This window comes from Nerophis ophidion, linkage group LG02 (assembly GCF_033978795.1).
Source record: "Nerophis ophidion isolate RoL-2023_Sa linkage group LG02, RoL_Noph_v1.0, whole genome shotgun sequence".
Taxonomy (NCBI): Eukaryota; Metazoa; Chordata; class Actinopteri; order Syngnathiformes; family Syngnathidae; genus Nerophis; species Nerophis ophidion.
This window is the reverse complement of record NC_084612.1, coordinates 63,322,120-63,337,804: the sequence shown is the minus strand read 5'-3', so window position 1 is coordinate 63,337,804 and position 15,685 is coordinate 63,322,120. Positions and strand designations below refer to the sequence as shown.

The following is a 15,685-nucleotide window of genomic DNA, read 5'->3' as shown; positions in this document are numbered from 1 at the left end:
ACGGGGTTTGTACCCTAAGATTTTTTTTGTCAAAATAAAGCCAATAATGCGATTTTTGTGGTCCTCTTTATTTAGAAAAAAATCATTGGAAAGTACTGAAAAGTATCGAAATACATTTTGATACCAAAATGCACACTACTTGTTACTGTGTCTTCATGCAACGTGCTAGCAGGGTTACACACACCTGCTTCACTCTTCAGGAAATTCTCACTTTGCTGTTGTGGGCAGCTTAACCCTGAAAGGGTCTTCCCCCATCCACGCCTGCATGATGAAAAAAAAGAAAAACGGTGTCTGCGAGATGTCTGGCCTGCCCACTCTGCAGGTTGATGGTGTCTGGCACCCACCCGCACAGTCAGTGTATATACCGCTACAGGCTGCTTCAATGTGTGGCGGTTGGCATGATGCGTGGGAGGGGGTGGGGGTTTGAAACCTCAAAACCTCAGTAAGCGCTGAGTAAAACTGCACCCAGACATAGTTGTCTGATTTCTTAATGATTCTTATGTTCCAAAAGCTCTCTGCAGGTCAATTTGAGGTCAGGATGAGGGGAAGAGGGGTGCGGGGTGCTGACACACTTCTTGAAACTGCAGGGAATGTTCCACACACTACAAGTGAGGATATTATCAACTAGAGAGCTATGATAGAACACAGAATTCCATCATTGATTAGCGTGGAGGACAATCTGTTACAAAGTAGTGAGAGGGGGAGCAAAACTGGGGTTAAACTGACCTTAACTACAACTGAAAACGAGCATCATGGTGTGTAACTATTTAAATACAACAGCAAAACAATCCATAGGGAAATTTTGTGAGACGTTACACCTTGTTTGGATGTACCATAACATTATTTAAATATATATAGAGTACATCTGGCACGTGCACACATAGGGCCCTCTGGGTGCTTGAGCCCCTGCCCTTTTTTGCCTCGTTTTAAAGTGCCCTCTGCCTGTGTGTGTTTTTTTTTGTTTTGTTTTTTTCATACAACATTCATAAATTCCTGTTAGGGATGTAAAAAAAACAAAACAAAACAAAACAAAAAAACAGCGGTACAAAAACTCCACGTTTTCTTGTAATACCGGGTTGTTTGAGCCTGCGCTTCCGCCAGAGAGATAGAGAGAGAGAGAGAGAGGGCGAGTGAGTGAGTAAGAAAGAGGATAGAGAGCCAACTGCGGCCTGAGGAGACGTGACAGTGGAGCAACTTGAACCTGTGAGTTATGGTCTAGTCCCCGTCCACTTATTCAGCATCTAATATGGGTAATATTTCAGAAAAACGCTGTATTATTCTATTATTCAATGTGTCAGCTTCTGTTTTTGCCGGACATCGGAGCACGGCACTTCAATTGAGTACGGCACATCAATTGAGCACGGCACTTCAATTCCGCACAGAGCAGAGCGGATCGTGCGGGACAGGAAGTAGTGTACAAAATACAAAATAAAACACCGGGTTATTTTTCAAAATAAAATGCACTGTGTTTACGGCGGATCACATTTCTCTCACAGTAGAGGTTTGGATATAAAGTTGTATTGCGTTTCAGTTGTTTAGTCTGAGCATTAAGTGAGAAAGACCATAAGTTACAACTTGATGGTGTTTTCATCAAGTTAAGGGAAGAAGGACAGATTTTCACATTGAAGTTTTTTCCACTTGGGTATTTATTTATTTATTTTTTTCGAAGTTCATGTTACACTGTTCAATGTTCAATATTAAAGTGCTTATCTTTAACAATAAATAGCCTAATAATAAACCAGTGTTTTGTTGCTTTTCATGTCTTCAAAGCCTATGATAATGTGAATTAACTCATTATGACAATAATTTGTTGACACAAAAGAAATGGCAATCACTTTTACCTACAAAGGGCACACAGCTAAGCAGTTAGCTTCCTATTAGCAAATTTAATTTTACATTAATTTCCATATTGTGTAAAGGACCCCAAAAAAATTTCCTGCCCTTTTCTGACTTTGAGCCCCTGCCCCTCTATAATCATGTGCACGTCCCTGCAGTACATGCCAAACGTTTGGACACACCTCATTTCAATGTGTTTTCTTTATTTTCACGACTATTAACATTGTAGATTGTCACTGAAGGCATCAAAACTGTGAAACGAAAACCATATCGGGTGACTACCTCTTGAAGCTCATCGAGAGAATGCCAAGAGTGTAGAAAAAAGTAATCAGAGCAAAGAGTGGCTATTTTGAAGACATTAGAATATAAAACATGTTTTCAGTTATTTCACCTTTTTTGTTGAGTACATGGTTTATGGTTTATTGTTGTTCTTCGGTCAATGGTGAACAAAGCAAAACAAACAGTTGTACATTCATAAATTGAAAATAAAAAATGTTGCAGACCGAAAAGGGTTTAGGCTGAAGTTAAACACTTATTGCGCCTAACCCTATAAATAATGTCAAGTACAAAATAAATTTCCGAAAATTATAAAATGTCCTTTGCACAACATATTTTAATACACATTATAAACAACGTGAACGTAGTTCAATTTTATACACAGTACAGGCATGTGAAATATCTTTTGTGCAAATTACCTTTGCACTAATTATATACAATATATACAAACAATTATACTTCTATTAGTATTTGTATCCCACGTTTAGTTTTTAATTAACATTAATCATAGTATTAACTACAATGTTGATACAAGAGTGATATATTTTTTCAAGACATTGGTCTTGGAATGTTTTTTGTGGTCATTCATAGTTGTGATGCCTTCAGTGACAATCTACAATGTATATAGTCATGAAAATAAGGAAAACCCATTAAATGAGAAGGTGAGTCCAAGCTTTTGACCTGTACTGTATATTTTTAAATAACACAGGTTACAACATTAGGTACACCAGCACACATAAATGCTTTTTTAAAATTCATATTGATGTCCCACTGGGTTGTGAGTTTTTCCTTTCTGTGGGCTCTGAATTGAGGATGTCGTTGTGGCTTGTGCAGCCCGTTGAGACAATTGTGATTTAGGGCTATATAAATAAATATTGATTCATTGATTGATATGCAGAGTCTGAATTGATGTCAATGAATATCGCATGTCGGTGTTATTTTGCACATGCCAAGATTAGATAAAAATAATACTGTATTTTACCTTTTTTGTTCATTCATAGCCTGAAGCACATTAAAATGAAGATGTCCTATTATGCAAAACCAACTGTTCTTCCCTGCTGTTGTGTACTTTGTGATCTGCATAAGAAAACCATGAAGGCATTACAGATATGTTTATAAAATAATCTTGTCTTCCTTCACACTTCCGGGAAACGAGCCATTTGAAATTTGCTCCATTGGTGACCTTTTTGCTGTCAATGGATTATCCATATATGGTAGACATTTACCCGTAGTTTTTTTTGCAAACCTCTGCCATTGTAGTCCATTGCTGTAGTCAATACACGCCTTCTTTTTCTATATCCTTTTGTTGTGGGGCAGACTGGCTCATACATGCACATGCATCCCTCGCTGTTGCCATTTGTAATACAAAGTATTGAGAGTTTGAACTTAATCTGTCAGTAGATTTGCTATGGAAGCGCTAAAAAAATACAACATGGCTGACGGGGAGAAGACACTGTGGAACTGAAGCCACGTAAAATAAGACGGTGCATCCAGAAAACGGCTTGAAAACGATCTGTAAAACGTAATATATGCAAAAACTTTGACCAAGTAACTACCATTACATGTTATGTAAACCATAAGGAAGTGTTTTTTATATATATATATATATATATATATATATATATATAAATATATATATATATATGATTCCTTTAATGTGTAAATAAGTGCTTCCACTTCACAACAAAGCCAAACTACAAAACCAAAGGCATCTAAAACGCTGTGCAAACTTACGCCTAAATAAATAAACCTTATGAATTAATACTTTGGTAATGTTAAATACCAGTACCCAACTTTTTAACAATATTTATAATTCTTAAAAGACCACATTTATCATAGGTCCCCTTTAAAGAAACACAATTATTTAATTTTTTATCTTATTATCATAAAAGTAAGTCAAAAATGATTAAAAGCCCAATATCTTCTACTTTTGGACTATTTCTTTGACAGATGTCCACTGCATAGGTAGCTGCCATGTAAAGAGATTTAATATAATGTGTTAAAATTAAAATGTTTTGGTAAGTGTGTTTAGAAAATAGTAACATAATAACGATAAGAAAGCACTGCTTGTGATGCACCTTGCAAGCAATCTTAAACCAACAGTTTTTGGTGGTGTTGTTAAGTTGTTTTAATGTTATTATTAGGCCAATTAGATTTAGTATATTCACCTTTACCCAAAAAATGTTTTAGGAGTGATAACTTTACTTTACACAATACAAATTACAACACACACACGCAAACAGACACAGTATGGTCCACTCACCCTGTATCTCCTTATCAATTCAGAAAGTCTTAACGAAGAGTTCACTGACCACCAACTGACAAGCAAAGTGTGTGTGTGTGTGTGTGTGTGTGTGTGTGTGTGTGTGTGTGTGTGTGTGCACACAGTCATGCTTTTCCTCAGGAAGTGATGACCGATAGAAAGGGAACTACACACACATTTTCTCTCCATGACATAGTCTGGGCTCAGCAAAAGTTCAGCATCATGTGCTATGGTCACGACCAGATGATTGCTCATCTATTATATGCGCAGCGTGGATAATAGTTGTTCAACATCAGTGTGGACTGGTAGACATTAGACACTTCCACAAAGGTACTGACAGGAGTACTTACGCAACACTTCTGCTAAATATGATTATGTCTGCGTGTTGGGTTGCAGACATCAGATGCTGATGATTTCCTGTTGCTTCAATCTGACCTCTCTCTGGTTGTAACCCCCCCCCCCCAACACAGCCACAAAGTGATAGAAATTATGGTGTGGGGTTGTTTTTCAGGAGTTGGGCTTGGCCCCTTAGTTCCAGTGAAAGGATCTTTGAATGCACCAGGATACCAAAAAATGTTGAACAATTGCATGCTCCCAACCTTGTGGGAACCATTTGGAGCCGGCCCCTTCCTCTTCCAACATGACTGTGCACCAGTACACAAAACAAGGTCCATAAACACATGGATGACATAGTGAACTTGACTGGCCTGCACAGAGTCCTGACCTGAACCCGATAGATCACCTTTGGGATGAATTAGAACGGAGACTGAGAGCCAGGCCTTCTGGACCAACATCAGTGTGTGACCTCACCAATGCGCTTTTGGAAGAATGGTCGAAAATTCCTATAAACACACGCCGCAACCATGTGGACTGCTTTCCCAGAAGAGTTGAAGCTGTAATAGCTGCAAAAGTTGGATCGACATCATATTGAACTCTATGGGTTATGAATGGGATGACACTTCAAGTTCATATGTGAGTCAAGGCAGATGGCCAAATACTTTTGGCAATATAGTGTACATGGAAACACTTCAAAGTCAAACGTGGCCCAGCAGAGCTTATTTAATCCTACCTCTTTACCATTTCATAGCAATTTGTTCATTTTCTGTTGTTAATTTGTAAAACAAATAATTTAACTAAATAGAGCAGGGGTCCTCAGACCTTTTGACCTGGGGGCCGCATTGGGTTAAAAAACATTTGGCCAGGGGCTGGGCTATACACAATACTATATATATATATATATATATATATATATATATATATATATATATATATATATATATGTGTATATATGTATATATATATATGTATATATATATATATATATATATATATATATATGTATATATATATATATATATATATATATATATATATATATATATATACATACACACATTCATTTATTTGTGGCGGCCCGCCACGAAAGAATTACGGTTGCCACAAAAAAAATAAAATAGAAAAAAAAAACATTTTTAAATTAAAAATACAATTTTTTTTTTTTTTTTTTTTCGGCTTTTGACATGCTTGACCGCTCATAAAAGCAATGGAACTATGTCTGTGAATGGAGCCTGTAGTTACATATTATATAAATATTATATAAATATGTCTATAAATATGTACATAAAGTGTTGTAATTATATTCCAACTCCGCGTTCTTCTTGGTCATCGCCGCCGCCGCCACCCGTTATGCCTGTCGATCTCACGATCCACTCTTCCATCACTCGTGAACAAGACTCTGAGGTATTTGAACTCCTCCACTTGGGGCAATATCTCCTCCCCAACCCGGAGATGGCACTCCACCCTTTTACGGGCGAGAACCACGGACTTGGACTTGTAGGTGCTGATTCCCATCCCTGTAGCTTCACACTCGGCTGCGAACCGATCCAGTGAGAGCTGAAGATCTTGGCCTGATGAAACCATCAGGACCTAATCCTGCAGCCACCAAAACAGATACCCTCAATGCCCTGACTGTGCCTAGAAATTCTGTCCATAAAAGTTATGAACAGGTTCGGTGACAAAGGGCAGCCTTGGCGGAGTCCAATCGCTTACTGGAAACGGGTCCGACTTACTGCCGGCAATGCAGACCAAGTTCTGACATTGATCATACAGGGAGCAGACCGCCAAAGACAGACAGTCCGTTACACTGTACTCTCTGAGCACTCCCCACTTGACTTCCTGAGGTACATGGTCGAATGCATTCTCAAAGTCCACAAAGCACATGTAGACTGGTTGGGCAAACTCCCATGCACCCTCAAGGACCCTGCTGAGAGTATAGAGCTGGTCCACAGTTCCATAAGCAGGATGAAAACCACAATGTTCCTCCTGAATCCAAGGTTCGACTATCCGGCGTAGCTTCCTCTTCAGTACACCTGAATAGACCTTACCGGAAAGACTGAGGAGTGTGATCCCACGCTAGTTGGAACACACCCTCTGGTTCCCCTTCTTAAAGAGAGGAACCACTACCCCAGTCTGACAATCCAGAGGTACCGCCCCCGATTTCCACGGATTATTGCAGAGTATTACTGCACAATAGCTTAGATATGGTAACACTAGCAAGCAATACAAAATATGGAGTGATTTTTGGTTCAGAACATCCATCCATCCATCCATTTACTACCGCTTATTCCCTTTGGGGTCGCGGGGGGCGCTGGTGCCTATCTCAGCTACAATTGGGCAGTTAGGGACAAGTCGCCACCTTAGCTTTATTCATTATTGAATAATTTCCTGCAACCTTATGTTTTTAACATGAGATTTATTGTTCATTTGATCATCCTTTATTAGACAATTTGTATAATTTACCCTGTTAATATCTACTCCGTCTATTTGTACTCGTGTTTGAATTTATCGTCTACTGTTACCGAATTCTTGACTGAAGCATGAGACCAGGCAGAAGGACATAACATATTCTATAAAAGCATAGTAAAAGATGATCATGATGGTTTTGACAACATTAAAATGAGACAGTTTTCAGCAAACGCTGGTGAGCCTTTTTACAAACCGCGTCACAGTTAGCTTCAAATTTCAGTTGTTGATCAATTATAGTCTCACGGTATTTATACGTGTGCACATATTTAATGACCTGGTTTTTAATCACAGTTGGCTGGTTCATATTGGGTCTCTTCCTAAAGTCGATGAGCATATGTTTTGTTTTTGATAAGTTGAGCTGGAGGTAAGACTCATCGCACCAGCGTACAAAGTCGTGAATAATTAGGCCGTGGCCGCTTTCATCTTCATTTAGCAAACTAACAATTACTGAATCATCATCATATTTGATGATTGCTTTTAAGTAGATTCTCAACCAGTTCAAGACCAACACTCTGATGCAGTTCTAATTTGTTAATTAAGATATTATAGTTAATTGTGTCAAATGCTTTTAAGTTCATAAACTCTGCAGCTGCAAATAGTTTACTATCTATTGCATTGGTAATCTTTTCCGTTAATAGGAATGTTCTTTGAGAACGTCTTGTTGTTTAAAACAACAGTGGTACCTTGGTTTTTGTTAATAATCCTTTCCAATACAACTTTGTGTATATGTTTTACACAGTTGGATGCAACTTTTAGTCACCTTCTTACAAACGACCTAAGAAGAAAACAAAAATGTTCTTAATGGTCAAACTAGTGTTGTCCCGATACCAATATGTTGGTACCGGTTCGAAACAAAATTGTATTTTGATCATTTTCAAAATAAAGGGAACCACAAAAAATTGCATTATTGGCTTTATTTTAACAAAAAATCTTACGGTACATTAAACATATGTTTCTTATAGCAAGTTTTTTCCTTAAAAAAAAATAGTGAACATACAAGACAACTTCTATTTTAGTAGTAAGTAAGCAAAAAAAGGCTCCTAATTTAGTCTGCTGACATATGCAGTAACATATTGTCATTTTCCATTCTATTATTTTGTCAAAATTATTAGAATAGAATAGAATAGAATAGAATGAACTTTATTGTCATTATATTTGCATATAACGAGATTAAAAACTCCAACTTAAGGATGCGGTTAGCGGGAACAAATATGGGGGGAAATAGATGACATAAGAGGTAAAAAGGAAAAACTAACAATTTAAATAAACAGACTACTATCCAATAAAAATAATAAGCAATCCTGTACAATATACAAAACACTATAGAAGTACAAAATACAAAATACTGCACAATATACAGAGCAAGACAAGAGTACCGAAGTAATACATAACAATCAGTGTCGGACGTATTGCACTCAAAGGGTTGTGTTGCACAGTAGGGTATTAGGGCATGATATTGTACAGGGGTGAATTATTATTATTATTTTAAGTTAGAGTTCAACATATTAAGGACAAGTGGTAGAAAATGAATTATTAAACTATTTGTTCATTACCACTTAATATCTGCTTAATTTCTCTTTTAACATGTTCTATCTACACTTCTGTTCAAATGTAACAATCACCTATTCTTCTGTTGTTACGATGCTTTACATTAGTTTTGGATGACACCACACATTTAGGTATCAATCTGATACCAAGCTCAAACATTGGTCAAGTCCTCATGTGTCCAGGGACATATTTTCTGAGTTTATAAACATAATATACATTTTTTTTAAAACGGAAAGAAGATGTTATGATGTCAAAGAATATCGACGTAATCATAGTAGTGTTGACTAGATACGCTCCTGCATTTGGTATCATTACAGTGGATGTTCAGTGTAGAGCCACCAGTGGTGGGAGATCGGTACTTTTTAGAGGCGGTATAATACAGAATAAGGTTTATTAGTATCGCGGAATTATACTAATACCGGTATACCATACAACACTTTGTCACTTGAACTCTGCAACAATTTTCAAGTCCAACAAATCCATTCAAGACAGCCAAAAATATGAACACATACTACATTTTATAGGTAATAATTATAGTTTTACATCCAGAAACCATGTGAAATCCAATCCAATACAATTAAATGGATAAATGAACTTTTAATATCACTTTTATTTTTATTTGCGCCGTGGCTCGGATGGTCGAGCGGCCGGCCAGAAACTTGAAACTTAGTGTGAATCCAGCTTCCGCCATCCTAGTCAGTGCTGTTGTGTAATTGGGCAAAACACTTCACCCACCTTCGCTCCCCGTGCCACCTGCACTGGTGTTAATGTAGCTGTTTGTTTGTTTACATGCTTTTTTAATTTATCTTTGCTATTTGGGCTTATTGGACCCTAATTAGAATAAAAACTAAAAATCATCTTTTGATATGATGCACTTAGTACACAAATGTGTACTTCATGTGTAGTGACATGCAAATTTTTATTTTTACACTTTTTTCCCCAAATTCCATTGTACGTTATACTCTTCTGACGCCACCAAATAGCAGTATGTCTAATATGTCAAATAGCAGTCCATATGTCGGCATAAGACCCCAATTCAGTAGTGTACACAATTTTGAAAATAAGAGCTAAAAGGTGCTGTCCACGCATGTGGCCACTAAGGCCTTTAATGTAGATAATGGGTTTCTCAATGTAAAGCACTTTGAGCAGTGGTGTGCCGTCAGGGCCAGCAAGGGATTCTCAGCTGGCCTAACATAACCAGAAATCATGATCATAATTATAGATACAATTATTTTCTAATTTACTTTCCCTAAATATCCAAAATTATTCATATTCTCTTCATGTCATATTATGCTCCTTCTATTGCTGTTGTTTTTAGTTTTAGTTTGTATCAATCAGAATTCTGCTTGCTTATGTTGCCATGCTGTGCCAAATCTGCCTGAGGCCTTCAGAATCAACAATGTAGGCGTCCGTGCACTGTAAGCGATCGGGGACATACAGTTGATAAACAATCGTAAGAGCCAATCAGATCACAAGTTGTTGTCACTAAGGTCTTCTAGCTGGCCTCACGTTGAACGTGACATTTACGCATCCTGTGATTGGATACTCACCGGAAGGGTTAGCGGATGAATTCGAGAACACATACAGTTGATAGACAGTTGTGATAGCCATTCAGATCACAAGTTGTTGACAGTACCCTATCTAAGTAGCCTGATGTTAACGAGACTGTGATTGGATACTCACTTGTCATTCCAAAGTGAGTATCCATTCACAAGTTTCAATTTAGCAGGAAGCAGGAAGTGTTGCGCCATAGCCAGACCGGGATAGCAGAGAAGGACAACAAAACGTTGATTCGGTGGCAGAGACGTATTTGCAATGCCATTTTCAAGAAGGATATTTAAAGTGAAACTACGATGTCGGCCAACCCCGGAAGCTAGCTCAGCTGTTCTGGCGATATAACGGGTTCGCCATTTCCACTCTAATAAGCCGACGGCGAGGGGTACCAGTGGCTTATAAGGCATCGAATAGGTGCTACTAATTGTTAGTTCAATAATTTAACTTTTTCACTTTTAATGTTTTTTGCTGTTTTAATTTTGACAGTACCGCATATGATATGTTTTAATTGATTTTTGAATGCACCAGAAAATAACCCGTTTTGGACACTGTTGATGTGATTCAATGCAAGTAAATGTGTTCCTGTATAATATTTCTCCAGCAATGGTCATGTGGTGACATAAATGATGGTATTTTGAGATGTAATCTTTGAAGTAGGACATCCCTGAAGGACTAGGTGGGAAACGCACGGCCTGCCACTGGCTTTGAGTAACTAGAGAAAATGTGCTATATAAATATAATACATTTTACTTCACTTCACTTATTAAAGACTCTTGTTGGCAATGAGCTGAGGCCGGGAGATGGAGGGTAGAGGTATCTTCAACATTGTTTATTACCTTCTTTATTAAAGTGCTAGCAAATGCAACATTTTTAGGTCCCATGGGGGCATATTTTGCAATCGTACTAAAAATAAAAAGTACAGACACTGAGTTACCAAACTGGGATTTCATTGTTTACTCTTTGGATTCTCCATGATGCACTGTTTGTTACATGCAATGTTTGGCCATATGATAACTGTGTACAAAAACCCAAGCGATATTTTGGTGAAAAAAAGATTCCACTACATTCCACCACACTAAATGGGGACGGCGTGGCCCGGTTGGTAAAGTGGCTGTGCCAGCAACGTGAGGGCTCCTGGTTCGATCCCCAGCTTCTACCAACCTAGTCACGTCCGTTGTGTCCTTGAGCAAGACACTTCACCCTTGCTCCTGATGGGCCGTGGTTAGGGCCTTGCATGGCAGCTCTCGCCATCAGTGTGTGAATGTGTGCGTGAATGGGTGAATGTGGAAATAGTGTCAAAGCGCTTTGAGTACCTTGAAGGTAGAAAAGCGCTATACAGGTATAACCCATTTACATTTCACTTCACATATAAATACTAGGGGTGTCACGGTACACAAAGATTTAGGTTCGGTACGTACCTCGGTTTAGAGGTCAAGGTTCGGTTCATTTTCGGTACAGTAAGAAAACAACAAAATATACATTTTTTGGTTATTTATTTACCAAATTTGCAAAATCTTTCACCAAAAATATGTTTTCTTAGTGGAATATTTGATGTGACGTAATGGGAACCTTGGATAGGTCAATAATTTATAATAACATTGATTTTGATTCATAATTATGACAGTTTGAAAGAAAAAAAAAACAGCTTTGTTTTATTAGTCAACATTGCAACTTTTTCTAAATGACATTTAGCCTTTAAGCTTTTTTATTTCACTTTTGTTATGTTTTTGTTTATTTTAATAGTATTTTTAGAATGTGCCGTGGGCCTTTAAAACATTAGCTGTGGGCACCCCTGCTATAGATAATAAAAAATAAAATCTGATAAATCTATGGGTAAAAAGCAGAGCCTGGCGACGCATGCTCGTTTATCACAACTCTCTCGCTCTCTCTGTCTCTGCCCCTCCCTCACGAAAGCTGCTGCGTGCACAATTTGTTTTGTTTTTAACCCCTTCTTAACCCTGCACGTACATTGAAAATACACGCAACCCTAACTTAAAATGCCGGACATTTGAGGCATTTAAACAACTCCACCCGGACAGCCCTGCAAAAGAGGACATATCCGCTGAAAAGAGGAGGTATGGTCAGTCTATCGAAGCCTGGTCGCTGTTAGCATGCCGTGTGTTGTGTCTCGGTGTGCATTGTTTACACAAAGTGCGGTACGCTACTTAATATGTCCGTGTGGAAACCCGTTCGATACACCTCCGAACCGGACCGAAACGGTTCAATACGAATACACGTACCGTTAAACCCCTAATAAATACTGTTTCGAAATGACAAAATTTGTAACCAGTGTCAAGACTGTTTGACCTAAGATTTGCGCCACAATATCTAATCTATTTATGTTTCCCCAAAGGTCTTTTGGACAAGGTAGACCATCTCAGCTGGAATCAATCATTCACTCGCTGTTTTAATTTAGCTAGTAAGGGGCGAAGTCAAAAACGCGCCCAGGTGAGTTTGACAGCTGGAAACAACGAAGCGCAACAACAAAAAGACCTGGAAGGAAAAGTGTAACAAAACATATCTGTTCCGTTCGTCTATTTTTGCATCAGTCTTTCCATTACTCTCTCATAAACGACAAATTATGGATCTACTTTCATGGAATAAACTTGTCACGCACACTCCAGACCATGAGGTGTGTCTTGTATCACCGGACACAGGTGTGACTGAATGTAAACTAATGTGACAAAGGAAATATACGAGTCCCTAAAAGGACACACGCTGGGTGGTTGAGACAGGCACACACAGTGAAGTGTTAAAAAACATATTAGTATTCGGTAATAAAGCACACACATATTGTGTGGACAGGATATACCAATATATGCCATCTGTGTACCACTATAAATAACCCACACAACGAGTAAAAGTCCCTTCCAGGTTATTTATGATCCACCGGCCACCTGAGAGTTATATTTCTATAATAGGATGGAGCCATCTTCCTGTGAATACTGCAGGGAATTACCTGGGAATCAATGCCAATTATAGCTTTTCCTACCAAGACAAAAACACATATGCTTGTGTAAATTAAGCCTTAGTCCTCTGAGGATGGGATGAAATAAACCAGGTGAATTACGAGGTAAAAATATTGACATGTTTGGAGAATGCAATAACAAAAACACGTTTAAAAAAATATATATATATATATTGTTTATTTCTCGATGGAAACCATTTTTTTATCCACCACAGCTAAAACTACACAATCCTTATGTGCTAACTAACACACATGTTTCACTTTTAGTGTCGGCACTTTTTAACTAATTGTATTGTAATGGGGAGTCACCTGTTTCGCCTATAAAGTGCACAAAAAAAAAATCCCAAAAACCGTCAACAACGCTTTTACATGTTTGTTAGTTAATCCGACATGCAAGAGTCGTGTATTTGTTGAGCAAAATTAAGTTTGTGTAACGACGTGCTTGTGTTGTACTGTTGATGTTCAGAATTCCGCCGGTCGTGCTTGTTTGGATTGGGTCATATACGAAGAATGATGATCTCCTCTCTGAGCTGCAACCTTATCGTGGTAGAGGAGTTTGCGTGTCCCAATGATCCTAGGAGCTATGTTGTCCGGGGGCATAAAGCCCCCTGGTAGGGTCTCCCAAGGCAAACAGGTTCTAGGTGAGGGATCAGACAAAGAGCAGCTCGAAGACCTATATGAAGAAGAAACATCATGGACCCAGATTTCCCTCGCCCGGACGCGGGTCACCGGGGCCCCCCTCTGGAGCCAGGCCCGGAGGTGGGGCACGATGGCGAGCGCCTGGTGGCCGGGCCTGTTCCCATGGGGCCCGGCCGGGCACAGCCCGAAGAGGCAACGTGGGTCACCCCTCCAATGGGCTCACCACCCATAGCAGGGGCCATAGAGGTCGGGTGCATTGTGAGCTGGGCGGCAGCCGAAGGCAGGGCACTTGGCGGTCCGATCCTCGGCTACAGAAGCTAGCTCTTGGGACGTGGAACGTCACGTCACTGGGGGGGAAAGAGCCTGAGCTAGTGCGCGAAGTCGAGAAATTCCGGCTGGATATAGTCGGACTCACTTCGACGCACAGCAAGGGCTCTGGAACCACTTCTCTCGAGAGGGACTGGACCCTCTTCCACTCTGGCGTTGCCGGCAGTGAGAGGCGACGGGCTGGGGTGGCAATTCTTGTTTCCCCCCGGCTCAAAGCCTGTACGTTGGAGTTTAACCCGGTGGACGAAAGGGTAGCCTCCCTCCGCCTTCGGGTGGGGGGACGGGTCCTGACTGTTGTTTGTGCTTATGCACCAAACAGCAGTTCAGAGTACCCACCCTTTTTGGGAACGCTCGAGGGAGTACTGGAAAGTGCTCCCCCGGGTGATTCCCTTGTTCTGCTGGGAGACTTCAACGCTCACGTTGGCAACAACAGTGAAACCTGGAGAGGCGTGATTGGGAAGAATGGTCGCCCGGATCTGAACCCGAGTGGTGTTTTGTTATTGGACTTTTGTGCTCGTCACAGTTTGTCCATAACAAACACCATGTTCAAACATAAGGGTGTCCATATGTGCACTTGGCACCAGGACACCCTAGGCCGCAGTTCCATGATCGACTTTGTAGTTGTGTCATCGGATTTGCGGCCTCATGTTATGGACACTCGGGTGAAGAGAGGGGCGGAGCTTTCTACCGATCACCACCTGGTGGTGAGTTGGCTGCGATGGTGGGGGAGGATGCCGGACAGACCTGGGAGGCCCAAACGCATTGTGAAGGTCTGCTGGGAACGTCTGGCAGAGTCTCCTGTCAGAGAGAGTTTCAATTCACACCTCCGGAAGAACTTTGAACATGTCACGAGGGAGGTGCTGGACATTGAGTCCGAGTGGACCATGTTCCGCACCTCTATTGTTGAGGCGGCAGATCGGAGCTGTGGCCGCAAGGTAGTTGGTGCCTGTCGGGGCGGCAATCCTAAAACCCCCTGGTGGACACCAGCGGTGAGGGATGCCGTCAAGCTGAAGAAGGAGTCCTATCGGGTCCTTTTGACTCATAGGACTCCGGAGGCAGTGGACAGGTACCGACAGGCCAAGCGGTGTGCAGCTTCAGCGGTCGCGGAGGCAAAAACTCGGACATGGGAAGAGTTCGGGGAAGCTATGGAAAACGACTTCCGGACGGCTTCGAAGCGATTCTGGACCACCATACGCCGCCTCAGGAAGGGGAAGCAGTGCACTATCAACACCGTGTATGGTGCGGATGGTGTTCTGCTGACCTCGACTGCGGATGTTGTGGACAGGTGGAAGGAATACTTCGAAGACCTCCTCAATCCCACCAACACGTCTTCCTATGAGGAAGCAGTGCCTGGGGAATCTGTGGTGGACTCTCCTATTTCTGGGGCTGAGGTCGCTGAGGTAGTTAAAAAGCTCCTCGGTGGCAAGGCCCCAGGGGTGGACGAGATCCGCCCAGAGTTCCTTAAGGCT

The 15,685-nt window shown here is 40.5% G+C and overlaps 1 protein-coding gene across 3 annotated transcripts in view; it reads right to left on the bottom strand.

Moving 5' to 3' along the window:
- LOC133543595 (peroxisome proliferator-activated receptor gamma-like) overlaps positions 1–15,685 on the bottom strand; it is a 78,025-nt gene that overhangs the window by 40,970 nt on the left and 21,370 nt on the right. The window contains exon 2 of one of the 3 annotated variants that reach the window (XM_061888268.1): positions 185–261. The exons of 1 other annotated variant lie outside the window; for it this stretch is intronic. The gene's annotated coding sequence lies outside the window, so the exon portion shown is untranslated. Of the gene's footprint in view, positions 1–184; positions 262–4,375; positions 4,462–15,685 lie in introns of those variants that run through there. One more of the 3 variants, XM_061888276.1, reaches the window with a different exon arrangement.